At 37.3% G+C, this 12685-nt stretch overlaps 1 protein-coding gene across 4 annotated transcripts in view; it reads left to right on the top strand.

The window, feature by feature from the left end:
* The first annotated feature begins 5433 nt into the window (after window positions 1–5433).
* LOC129771634 (teneurin-m) overlaps window positions 5434–12685 on the top strand; it is a 332131-nt gene continuing 324879 nt past the window's right edge. For all 4 annotated transcript variants that reach the window (XM_055775492.1, XM_055775491.1, XM_055775493.1 and 1 more), the window contains exon 1: window positions 5434–6592. The gene's annotated coding sequence lies outside the window, so the exon portion shown is untranslated. The remainder of the gene's footprint in view (window positions 6593–12685) is intronic.

Raw genomic sequence — 12685 nt, 5'->3', positions numbered from 1 at the left:
ACAGTTTTTTTTCGGAGTACGAGACGAAGCGTATGGTTTTAAGTGCCAATGAAAATAATGATCACGATTTTTCATTCGGAACTTGTAGCGAAATGTTAATTTGCACGATAATATACCCTATGCAATATATTAGCGTATTTGAACTTCATTTATTAGTGTTGCAGACGAAATTTGAGTTTTTTTGAAAACCTAAAAATCACCGGAAATCGGCGTCAAAAATTCAAAAATTTTTTTGATGCCAAATGTCTTAAAATTGCATAGCACATCGAGATTTACACTTATCTCAAAAAAAAATGTTTTGTTAAAAATCGACTTTTCAGACGAAAAAAACGACCAAGCGCCAAAAAAATCTTTTTTTTTTCTAAGTTTTTTTTTTCGAGATAACAGTAAATTTCGACGGGTAATGCAATTTTAAGCCATTTGGACAATTTTTTTTTGAAAACCCCGATTTTCGGTGATCTTTAGTTTTTCAAAAAACTCAAATTTTTACATTTGTGACACTAATAAATTAAGTTCGAATGAGCTAATATTTTGCAAAAGGTATATCGTGCAAATCAACATTTCGCAGAAAGTTCAAAATGAAAAATCGAGATAACTATTTTTATTGGTACCCAAAACCATACGTTTCGTATTTCGAAAAAAAAAAACCTAGAAAAAAAGTCCCAGTGTCGATTTTTGACAAAAAAAAATTTCGAGATGACACTAGATCTCGATGTTACATGCAATTTTAAGACATTTGACATAAAAATATTTTTTTCGGAAACCCGATACTCGATTTTCAAAAAACTCAAACTTTGACCGCTTTGCGCCCCTCTCCCTTAAGTCTGATTAGGGTCTTTTCTCGAGGTGGTGAACATTTTTTATGAGGTAACTTATTGAAATCATTGGCACCCTAGTGTAAAGTGACTAGATGGTCAGAGGTCTAACGCGGGACACAAAAAACAAAACGTTATGTATATACGTTATGTGAACATAAACCATAGTTTAGCGAGTCTTAGCTGATCAGTATTATTTCTTTCTGAGTATCGGCACTCAGTTGTGATTTTTCGATGGTTTAGATTCTGTTTACACCCGAAAATCACTCGCTCAATCAGAGCATTTACGCCTGGCAAGCACGATTCAAATTCTACAATTTTCTTCAAATTACCGAATGGAATGCTCGAAAATTCCAATTCGTTTTTCATTGATTTTAATGTTAACGTATGCATTAAAAAAAATGGACTAATTTCGGATTGCGATGAGAGATAATTTATAGGAAAAAAAATTCTTTAAATCTTACGTTTATTAAGTCTACAACAAAAATGATTCAAGGATGTTGATTCGCAGCAGCAGCACTGTCAAGCAACTTGAAAATTTTTCCATACTGCAAGCTCCACCCCACATCTGAGTAGCATGCAATCACCCAGAAGGAGTAGCTTGAGGTGCTGGTAAAAAACTTCTTTCTTTCCGGCGAAAGAAGTTAAAAACTTCTTTTCGTACTCATAATGAAAGACGAGACGTACTTGATACTAGAATTCAACGAATGGCAGGGGACCGGGTACTTTACGTTCCCCACGTAAGCGATGACGTCGAATATATCATTCACATCAAGTTCTCGAAGACGTAAAGGGAATGTCCAAGCCGCTCTTCTTTCGGGTCATATGGTGAACGGGGAGATATACAGTACGAAGTGCTTGCCGGAGTTGGGAAGGTGATGTGGTCTTTATGTCAAAAGATCCCTGGAGGATGGATCGGCTGAAGATAAACATTGTCGCGAAGACCACCAACCTTCCAGCTTCGCCCGATAGAATACTTTTGGGCGAATGGCCAAAATAGAGAGACAGACGACCACCAAAGCCTCGAAAAGGTAAAATAACACGCCGATATACATCTTTTCATCGGCCATGGTTCAGGTTCCGGCCAACTTCCGTAAGACCGCCCAGCGCTTCATTTACGATACTGCATCAAACAACTCTGCCTCTTCCTGTCGAGTATACACTAGTTCTTCCGGCTTATTTAGAACGTTAAGCCCTGACCGAGCTAGGGGACCAAAGCTGAAATTTTCGTCTGACTCACGTTGATCCCTGCGGATCAATAGGGGACTTTCATAAAAATCATTTTCCAATTTTGTTGCTGTCGCTTCCAGTTGACACTCTCTAAAAAAAAGCCCAATGTCGGTGCGATGAAACCAGCTCAACGTATTAATCTTTGGATGCATTAGAAACGCTCTTGAACAGTCTGCGAAATAAAAGTTTTTTTTGAGGTTAATCCATTTAAGAAAATCAACATGATCAAATTGTGATTTTTTTTTTATTAAATCGTTTATTTTTACAGGCTCAGTTACATAAGTTTAAAGGAGCCAAACTCCTATTTGTATAGTTACAAGTATATATAAACATTTTTTATTAATTCTAATGTTAATGAAGTAGAGAACCGATTACTCGCGGCTTGCTCGAGTTTAGGAGGGTGACATTCTGTTTCAGGAAAAGGATGGAATATAAGGATTTGTTGACAATGTTCACACTCACATTCGCACTCACATTCATCATACTCAATTCTTAAGCCTATCTTATATCTAACATGTATTTACATTTCACCTTATTCTACTGTTAGTAAGAAGGGATTTGATTTCTCGCGAAGGAAAAGGAAAAGGAGAATATAAGGATGTAAGGACAATCACACACGAAGATCGATAGCTTTTAGGAAGACATATATTTGGGACATGTAATCAAGGTCTAACCGAGCCAACACATCTCTCATCGGCACATAAATTGTGATATTGAAATATATTGATATCGCGGGACATTTTCGTTTCTTTTGCCAAATGTGAGACGTTTCGCAGGACGGAATCTTACGCGGGACGTCTGGTCAGTTCACCCTAGTGTACCCCCTCTCAGATTACCATCCCTGAATACAGTTTTTAATCTCAATGAAAACAATTGATTGCTGTTCTTAAAAGATGAAATTCTTACTCTTACTCGACTCGTATCAGAATTGTTTCAATACACTTACAAAAATCTCATTATTACAATATAAAACCATTATCAGAAAAAAAAAAATGTTCCAGATACCTTGTATAAAACTTTATACGCTATCCAATAGAATATTTATGCTAAACAAAAAATTTAATATTCGTTAATAACTTTTATTTAAAAATTTGTTTATTTTTTTCTAAAATTTACCGCTTTATTTGCATGTCGTTTCTCTGGGGTGGCATTGCGCATTTCTAAACGAGTAACTCGTTTCGAGAAAATTCGAACACAAATTGAATTGGTTTTAGTATTATGTATGTTTTTCAAGTTCATATTTTCAGTGTACTAGATTTAGAGCAAAATTTGTCTCGTAGAGAAATGTAAAATTTTTAGGTCCGTAAACAAAGCTAAGTCAAAGTGGTCGAAACGAACAAAAATGACTCGTTTCGAAATGCGCAATGTCACCCCTGAATTTTGTATTCACCAATAAAGAGCGGAATGTCCGGCCACCAGATATTCGACTATCCAACCTCGAAGCTGGCCGGAGATCCGTTTGTGTTCCGGCCAAACCACTATCAGTTTCATCACTAGTATTCATATCAAAAAATCAATTCTGAGCGGAACGAGGTTCACCGGATCAGCTAGTAAATTTATACATCTCATCATCTCAAATCATGGACACATTCGAAAACGATCCTTTTTTTTTCAAGATGAGAAGAATATTGTAGGTACTGTAGTTAATAAAATCTTTAGAAAAAATTGCGTTATCAAACGCAAAAACGGAACGTATTTATTTACACCCTTCATTATTTTTGAAGTTCCAAATTTCAATACGAAATTAAACGTAATGCGTAATTACAGTTCCTTTGCTTACAAACAATTCCACGGAAAACTCGCCTCAAATGTCGAAATAACGCTATTGAACATCCCACACTTATCGCTTATATTCCTCAAGAATTTACGTCCGATCTGAGTTCTCTCATCCTCCAACTTTACATCGCGGAAATAAAACTCCCACGCCGAGAGCACATCCTCCCGACTCGCCAGCAGTTTGTAATCTGTGAAGCGCCTCCGGTCGCTTTCCTAATTCTTCTGTACTCAGACACCTTCTCACCGCCATCCGTCCTGGAGGGAAAACCAAGGAAGATGCGCTGTCCCTTCTCCCCACAAGAGGACACCATCGTCGGCATCTTCGTCCTCATCATCAACATCATCATCGCGGGCGTTATTCGCTGCTCGGGATTTACCTTTTGATTCAAAGCCTCCTGGTTAGTGGAGTCTCCTGAGTGGAAGTCGTCCTGCTAGCCTGCCAAGGAGCTGGCAGCTACCCCTCTTCAAGCAGCAGTGCGTCCACACGGAGAGCGCGGAGAGATTTGTGCAGTTAACACTTGAGGATTTTCGCTGTTGGCTTTCGGGTCTACTTCTTCACGGAGCACTAACACCAAGGTGACACTAGCAGGCAAGCGGGTAGTAGATGCTCGGTGGTGCGTCTTCTTGTGTGTGTGTGTGCGTGTCTGTGACTCACACGCACACCCAGTCGACAATCGACTGCAGCAAGGAGTCAAGCAGGCTGGCTGGCTGGCAGTCGGGAGGACACAACACGTTCAGACACGATTAGAGGGATTTTTGACAATCCGCTCTCCGTCGTATCGCTTCGACCAACTTTGTTTCATACTTCGGTGCCTGTGCTCTCGTGCGGCTGTGTGGGTGTCCTCTGCTGGTGGATATTTGTGGACTCACTTTTCGGGACGATATTTCCTCCACCATCCCAGCGGCTGAGAGTGGCAGATTTTCACGGAAATGAATCGCTCGCTTGAAGGAATTTTCGCCCCGTCGGGGTGCGTAGGGAGCAGCGCGCGAGAGAATGGCGGTACGAAAAGTGCGGGTGAAGGACGAACCAAAGGCAACTTGGGGATTTGGGAAGTGGGATAAAATTGGTCCAAATTGAACATAATTTTGTTGGATGAACTGAATGAGCTTTGGATGGTAAAAGCACTCAACGGGGTCATTTTTTATTTGAGTTTCTCCTGTATATCCTTTTTCAGCGCTTCAAAAAGGTGAAAAATCTGAATCTGAGCATAAAAGTGTGTTTATTAGAAAATTGATTTCCCAGCGGCATGAGAGAATTTTCCCCGTTCAGCTGCAGCAGCCGAGCGCGACCCGAACGCATGCCGAACTCACCGGGCGAAACCCGAGAGATTGACTCGAACACGCTGTGGCGCTCTGAGATGATGTCTCTCTCTCTCTCTCGCTCACCAACCGCTAGCATAAGAAACTGAGAATCAATTCGCCGGATAGGGCTTCCAGCGCTCTCTTCATTCGGTGCGGCGGAAGGGCGAAAACATATTCTGCCTCTGCGGTGGGAAAGAGCGCCCGCTCTCGCACTCTTTCGATTTTCTCCCGAGCATAAGAACAATCGGGCGAAAGGTTCCTTTCGCTGTTTATTTTCACTCGCTTCGTGCTTTATTTAGTTTCCATCGTACGCTTCCCGAGTGTGGAAGGCACAAGTCAGGAATGCTCCGTATTATCGCTTGAGACTCGTGTGTGTTTTATATCGTTTATTGTTTTGTCACCCAATGAAAGAACATTAGCTCCGTGTCTCAGAACCAGCAGCATAAATCTGTTCGACTATTCGCGGTTCGCGTTCGTGTGTGCATAGAAGAAAAAAAGGTCATTTTATTACCGCTGGTGTTCCTACTATTCAGTGTTCTCTGTGTTGTGAAGTTCCCGTTCGGACTTTGAATTTTCCAGCAGCCCGATTTTCATTCATAATGAGCCCAGTGGCATGAAGGCATGAAAAGGACACGAGAGGCGAGGAGGGAACAACATACCAGCGCACAGAGGCCGAGGCCCGCCTGCATATATACATATAGTGTGTGAGTTATAAAACAGAGTGTGGTGCGAGCAAAACAGCCCAAAAATCAATGAAAATTTGTGAGCCCGCTTGGCGTGGCGCTCCCGAGAGGGGGGAGGATGTTATGTGTGCGAGATGAATCCTAGTGCGCTATGATTATTTAATGTCAACTGCCAGCCTACTACTAGCTGAAGTGCGTACTTTGGTTTCCGTTTCCGTATATTTCTTCTCACGTCGCCCCGATTGCTTCGATAGGTGGTGACCATATTATCAGGACACCTCCGCCGCTGGAAGGAAGAAAGTGTGTGCGATTCCCTCGCGAGTGCAGTAGCAGCAGCAGTAAGCGTTGGAGTGTGTGATTGTGATGAGTCGTCGCCAAAGCGAAACGAGAAGAAAAATGAGTGCGATTTGGCCCCACTGAGCAGAGGAGGAGGAAAAACTTGTGAGCAAAAAAAAAAGTATATGTATAGATAGCAGAAAGCATAGGCAGCGAAAATTGGCAAAACACAAAAAGGCAATCTGAAGAAGTGTATGCTATCAGCGAAGAGAAAGTGGCCCGAAGCAAAGTGAGCGAGCAAAGAGTGTCGAACAATTTGTGTGTGGGGGAAAAATTGGAAAAACAGAAAAGAAATCCATATATCCCAGCGCGAAGGAAAACTTTAATAGGAGAAGAAGCAATAGCAAGTGGAAACGAAGAACCAATGCGCCCGTGATGCGTGTGTGTGTGCGCGCGCCAGTGTATGTGTGCTTCTTCTAGCGAGGATTAATGTGCAAGCGTAATCAGAAAGTGAGTGTTTGGCAATTTTTCTTCCTCTGTTTACTTTCCACTAACAAATTGTTATCGCGCGATGGTTCATCCGCCCACCGACCCACCACACTGATCTCTCTCCCGTTTGAAGTCTCATTTTCGGCGCACTGTTGACAGATCAAGAATTCTTAAAGTCAAACAGTGTTGACGGGGGGCGGACGGATGAACGGATGGACGGATGGATGGATGAATGAGGATGCGATGCTTATGTCGGCTCCATCGTCGAGGGTCGAGAGTCGACACAGGCCACCAGCAGCAAGCCATGAACATTTTGGGTCGGTTTCGATGTGTTTTGTCGCCGCCCCCGCTGACCGAGAAACTGCGTGACTTTGGGCCAAGTTGTATTTCATCTTCTCGGAAGTTGACTCTGGACGTGGTTGGTTTCCGGACGCTCTCTTGATAAGTGTGGTGAGCTAAAAATAGCTCAAAATTGCGGTCGCTTCCTAAAGCAACAAGCGACAATAATGGCAGACAAATAAACTCATGTTTTTAAAATTAAGTGAGGAATCTCATATCTGGTCTTCGGTTTGATCGATATGAAACATTCTGTTGGGTAGACGAGGAGAGAAAGTGATTCTTGCACAGCCTTGCAATGTTGACTTTCGAGCGATTGTTATCAACAGCGTTGACAAGTTCGTGTTGAGATTGAGTGCATTCGAATTGTGCTTCCCCGGAAGTTAACCTCAAGCAATAATTTTCTCAAGCAAATCTTTTTCTTTGAAAAATAAATTTAAGTTTATACCTAAACTGCTGATTAGGATGTTGTGGAGATTTTTTTTTTTACTTTTGCTGAAGTTGAGAAATATGTTTTGTACAAGTTGCTCAAAATTATTTAAATTTCATCGGGGAATATTCACTTTAAATGAGATTGACAATTTTTTTATGAAATATTTTTACGCAGTGAAAATAACGAATATTGTTTTCTCTGATAATCGATTGCTCGTGGTCTATTCAAAATAATAAACTGAGTACATTTTTTTTCTTAATTATGATTCCTACATTTATTGAAGCACTCAAACCTAAGATGAAAATTGAACTAGTACGAACATGTATGGGATCGATGATAGGAGGAAATAAATGAACTTTTTTTCGTATAAGTTGTGCCATCAAATCGAAACTGAATTTACATCTTTGTGTAAATTTACTGAATTTACATCTTTTTACATCGAAATTTACATTTTCAATTCAGCGAACAATTCAAAACGTTTTATTTTTTCTAAATTCTACGGATTAATTCAAATTGACATAACTTTGTTTCTCAACTGAGTTTTCTTTGCTTATTGTTCTGTCAGTAGCCGCTTTCCTTCCATCAAAATTCCAGTTTTTGTAGCATCGACAACATCCTCTTAGATAATTGTAATACACAGAGCTGTTGAATACTCTCAAAAATGCAGATTTATTGACCACTCTTGTGGAATATTGCAAATGAGAAATCATTGAAATAAAAATTGTTTATTTGAAATGCTTCTCAAATCCAGAAACTCCTCAAATTGGTTAATATTTGCCAGCATAATTGTGTGCTTATACTGTTTATTCTTCGGGGTCATTCAAGAATAATTTGCTTGCTGAATTTCATCTCAAATAGAAATCATTTTTTTTTTTATTTATACTTCAGTAACATAAGACTTGCTGTCTTTTTTGGTTACAAACGAAAAAATAAGTATACATGAAGTGCGCCACGAATTATCGAGACAAAAAAAAATCTAAACTAGTACAAAAATAACAAACTAATACAAAAAATTACAAACTAGAAAATTTCGCGACACCTTTTAATGAATGCTGCCTTATTAGATATATTGGATACATCCTGGGGAAGTTCATTCCAGTGAACAACTCCTCTTACGAAAAATGATTTACCATATTGTGCAGTTTCGTATCGAGGTATAATGAATTTACGTAATCGAGCGCTTTGAAATGGACACAGCTTGTTTAATAAATATTCAGGTTTGCGAGTAGTAATGAGCTGATGAATGAATATGGCTGCCCTAGCTTTTGTGAAATTGTAAAAACAGTATCCCAACAAGTTCTTCTGCAGATGAGTAACACGAGAAAATCTGTTAAGTTTGTATACAAAACGCACACAAGAGTTCAAAGCAACTCTGATTTTATAAATTGCAGCTGCTGATACATTAGTCAACAGATAATCTACAGACATAAAATAAGGAAGTATCAGAGATATGAATAGCTTGAGTTTTGTATCTGTATTTAAATAATAAGCCCATGGGTAAATGGACCGAAGTGCTCCATATATTTTACCACATTGCTTTAAAACATGCCTATCCCAGTTGAAACTGGAATCAATGTTGACTCCTAAACTAGTTGCATGGTCGACAAAACGTATTCTCTCTTGTTCCAAAAACAATTCTGGCAAAGCAGGTGATCTGCAGCGTGATATGAACAGAGCATTGGTTTTGGAGGCATTGATCTGCATTACATTTGCTTTAGACCAGTTTGCTGTATTCTGTAGTTCCTCGTTAAGTATAACATTTATTTGTTCGATACTGAATTTGGCGCAGTCGAAATATAGTTGCACATCATCAGCAAACATGTGTATATAGCAGTATTTCAATATTGAAGGTAAATCATTCACATAAAGCGAAAACAGAATAGGCCCCAGTACTGACCCCTGTGGTACACCGGACGTAATAGGCAAGAAACAAGAAAGCTTTCCTTCATGAAATACTGCTTGTTGGCGACCTTCCAAATACGAATTTATCAAAGAGACTGCTTCAATACGAAAGCCAAAATTATGACTTAATTTTCTACATAAACAAGCATGCGATATTGTGTCAAATGCTTTTGAATAGTCTAACAAAATCAGAACTACCGAATTACTTTTGTCTAACACAACAGCAATATCATCAAATACTTTTAGCATGGCTGTTTTGGTACTATAGCCAGCACGATAACCTGATTGATATGGTGAAAGTAGGTTTTCATTATTGATATATGAGCAAATTTGCTTTTTGATAATTCTTTCAAAGGCTTTTGATAAAGCACAAAGAATTGAGATGGGACGTAGATTTGAAAGTGAGTTTGCATTTGATTTCTTTTTTATTGGAATGATTTTTGCATATTTCCATCCATTTAGAAACTTACACTATCGCACTATGGAGTTGAATAGATGAGTTATATAATTTGCTGTAAACTACATAGTAAACAATCAATAACAAAATTTTTATCGGTCGTACTTACATTAAAAAATGAAAGTTAAAACATTAAATGAAATAATGTTCGCTTTTATTCTTCTAATCCCCAAATTTACAACGTCCTCTTGGATTGTTAGAATACAGGTCGGACTCGATTATATATAATTCGATTATTTACAGTTTAAAATTTGTTTTTTTTTTCATTTTTCAAATCTGATTTATTCTAAGAAAAAAATATTTCAACATTAAGGTGAACGTTGATTGACTATTATAGATACAGTAGAGTAAAAAGTGATTTTTGAAAATTCTAATTGAAGGTTCACCAGGAATCTTTCAAGATGATATTGCAAAGAATACAAAAAAAGGGATTATGTGCGAAGAAACAAATTGTAATGTGATTAGAGAGCTTCAATAGAAACACTCAAGTTTATTATTATTATTATTTATTTTTGGGGAAAAATTAATAAGAACACCTTAAAAATTATCAACTTTTTAGTTTTTTACTTCCAAAATGTAAAGTAAACATTTTTAACTTTTTCTACGGGTATGGGCAACTATATTGCCAACGACGATTTTATTTTTTTCTCTTATTTAACAATAAATTATCACTTCTGGACTCATGTGGTAACTAGTTCTCATGACTAGTAACATTACTTAATTATTCATTTTGGAGCCGTTTTCGTCTTAATAACTCTCAATCTAGAGCAGCAAGAGTAAATTTTCCGAAAAGTCCTTGGAAAACAGTCAATTTGTTGAATTTAGAAATATACACTCGACAAAAAATTGGAGGAACAGAATGCGAAGTGAAAAATTTTAAGTAATTTTTGACATGCTGCGACTTCGTGGAAAATCAACGCATATCGATGGGATGCGCATCATTTTGAAGCTACAACTTTCAGCTATTAGAATATTTATACGTACGTATTTTTATCTTGGTGCGTGTAGGTGTAACAGGCAACAATATCGGGAAGAAATTAAAAATCGTTTTTCCTTTGTTTTTTCAAGAATATTCGCGACTAACACAATTTTTTGCTAGCCAACTCAACAGTAAATCCAATTAACCTTATCAACCAGCTTTCATTTGGTTCCAAGAACGTTCCTGTGGGACCTTCCCAGACAGAGACATTTCCGTTTGAATGAAAAATTACCCTTCGTCTTTTATGTTGAATAACTCAATAAACAACTATCGCACTGCAAATCGGAAAACAGTTTTGTAAACTTCAAAAAAATCTGCACAAGTATAATTTGTTACTTTGACAAAAAAAATATTTAAATTGTTTGCATCGATTTCAAAAAAGTGCCAAAAACAAGATTTTTATAGTGCTTCACAAAATCCTCTGTAATTCTACAATTATCGCAGAAATTTCTAATGTATGCAGGCAAATTTTTAGCCTAGTGTATTCCCTAAACATCTGTCAACGTTTCATATTGATACGTTCAACCGTTTTTTCTAGTTTGGAGTAAATTAGAGGTAAATGCTCAAATCGTACCAGAAGTACAAAATCCTACGCGACTCTCAGAATGAACGATTTGTAAGTTTCGTCTTAATGAGTTTGTGGGTGAGGAGTGCGTGTCTGTGTGGAATTGCGTATGTATATGTGTGAGTATCATCACTCGTTACAATATTTGTACCTACAAACGTATGAAAACGAAAGTTACGAATAGTACGTAAATACGTAAAATATTCTAATACCTGAGAGTTGTAGCTTCAAAATAATGTGCATCCCATCGATATGCATTGATTTTTCACGAAGTTACTGCATGTAAAAAAATCACTTAAAATCTCCGACTTCGCACATATATGAACATATATGAACTGTTTAGGACCTGCTAAGTCTGATCAAGAGTTTTATTAGTTGTTTTTGTTGAAACTAACATAAAAATGCAAATATAAAAAAATCATGTTTATCATCCAGCGATTTTCCGTTAGCCAGGCAGTGCCAACTATATTGTCACCAACATTTCACGCTAGATGGGCAATGGCAACATTATTGCCATCAATTTATTCAATGTTTTTAACTGTTTTGTGATTTGAAAAAAATATAAAAAAGACGTTGTATTGTACTTTTTCCTTGATTACAGGCTAGTTCTCACGGCCCGTTAAAGGGTTAAATCCACCAATTTAAATGTTTTACGAATTTTCTTACGAATCTTCTGAATGGAAGCAACAGAATCGTTCTATGTAATGTACTTTTTGAAGTAGAAGCTGTTTGAGGCAAACAGAGCCCAAAACAGAAAAAAGGTCAATAACTCTGTCATTGTTGAAATCGACCATTAGAAGGAAGGAGTAAAAGGATTTATTTTTTTTTTCATCAAATATGATCCTCTATTACCTCTTGAGAGATTCCGAATATATATAATTTTTAATTAAGAGGAAAGCAATTTTTGGCTCTAGGAGGATGAATCAAAAGTTAAATTCTTCAAAAAAAATAAATGTATATGAAACAATTTTGAAAAAATTATATACAGGATTCGATTATATAGTGTGAAAAGAAATTGAAGAGAAAATGTGGATTATAAAATCGTTTTTTCCAATACAGGGCATATAGGGGTGCTGTTTATTATCTGTTTATCAATCTAGGATCATCAGAGTTATTTGTTTCGTTAGAGATTTGATGAATTTTCTGAATCTACGAAGTATATTAAATACAGAAATACATTCGACAAAAAGTTAGAGGAGCATAATATGATTTAATGTGTTTTTAAAATGTCCTTATTTTGAGATAAATGTTCATTTGAAGATAAAATGTAGTTTTGAAATCTACTACTTAAAAATATTTTACTTTGATGTGAATGTGCAATGGATATAAATATCAATGAAGAAACAATATCGAACTTATTGCAAAGCTTCCGTGGACTAATAGAATATTTCAGCAACAAATTAAACAATTAATTCAATTAGCCCTATTGTTCAGCTTTTTTT

Source organism: Toxorhynchites rutilus, chromosome 2, assembly GCF_029784135.1.
Source record: "Toxorhynchites rutilus septentrionalis strain SRP chromosome 2, ASM2978413v1, whole genome shotgun sequence".
Classification (NCBI taxonomy): domain Eukaryota; kingdom Metazoa; phylum Arthropoda; class Insecta; order Diptera; family Culicidae; genus Toxorhynchites; species Toxorhynchites rutilus.
Note: the sequence above shows the minus strand (reverse complement) of the source record. Positions and strands in the feature narration are given on the sequence as shown.